Genomic DNA, 1,227 nt, shown 5'->3' with positions numbered 1-1,227 from the left:
GAGTTGGCAGCACTATGATTACGGGTGTTATTGGAGGCCAGAGCATGCTCACCTGCTTTCCCTGCCCTCCCAAAGGAGGGAGGGAGAGAGGGAGGAGGAACAGGTGGCCACCAGCTTGACAAACCTGCCTAGCAGAGGCCTACTTCTTTGCTGCTCAGTGCCACGCATGCCCAGGTTGCAGCAGGGGAGGGCACCTGAGTCTTGGTGGCTCTATCCATGCCTGGGTCATGGCAGGGGTTGCCAAAGGTCACCTAGGGCACCAAAAAAACCTTGGGCTGGCCGTGCTGGAGTCACAATCAATGTGCAAGTCTAAAATCTGGGAGCCTTGGGTTCAAATCCATCCCTTGACATGAAACCCGAACTTGGGCCAGCCACAGTCTCTCCGCCTTGCCTTCCCAGGCTGAGACAGCCATAAGCTGGAGAGCCAGCCTGGTGTGGTGGTTAAGAGCAGCAGATGAACAATATTTCTCAGAGAGAAATCTCAGGGAGAATTTGGGATTTCAGTTTTTTTCCGCCGGCAAACCTCATGAGTTTTCTAGGTTTGAAGAAAGATCTGTGTTGTGCAAGCCAGTTTGGTGTAGTGGTTAGAATTTATTTATTTATTTATTATTTCAATTTATACCCCGCCCTCCCTGCAAGCGGGCTCAGGGCGGCTAACATTAGTCGGTACCCAGTACCGTAAAACCATATACAAAGATTAAAACATTTAAATATAAACATTAACAGTAAACATTAAAACATTAGAACACTCGGATAATTAAAGTGCTAGTGATGGTATCATCTTTGACTAAATGAGATGGCATGCTAACGGTTCTTTCCAACTTAGTGATCTTCAGCATGCAGCGATGATGTAATATGCTATCCAGACCTGGGCCAGCCCGTGACCATAGATGTTGGTGATGGTGGTATAGCGGCTCCTAATTGAAAGCCTGGTGGAAGAGCTCCGTCTTGCAGGCCCTGCGGAACTGCAAAAGGTCCCGCAGGGCCCTGATCTCTTCTGGGAGCTCATTCCACCAGTATGGAGCCGCCACTGAAAAGGCCCTGGCCCTGGTGGCAGCAAGCCTGCCGTCCTTAGGGCCTGGAACGGTCAGTCGGTGTTGTGTTCCTGACCGTAGTGCTCTCTGGGGTATATATGGGGACTCTAATCTGGGAGGACCAGGCCTGATTCCCTGCTCCTCCACATGCAGCTGCTGGTGTGACCTTGGGTCAGTCACAAGTTCTCTCAGA

This window comes from Gekko japonicus, unplaced genomic scaffold, assembly GCF_001447785.1.
Source record: "Gekko japonicus isolate JY-2015 unplaced genomic scaffold, Gekko_japonicus_V1.1 scaffold1922, whole genome shotgun sequence".
Classification (NCBI taxonomy): Eukaryota; Metazoa; Chordata; class Lepidosauria; order Squamata; family Gekkonidae; genus Gekko; species Gekko japonicus.
This window is presented reverse-complemented; position numbering follows the sequence as displayed.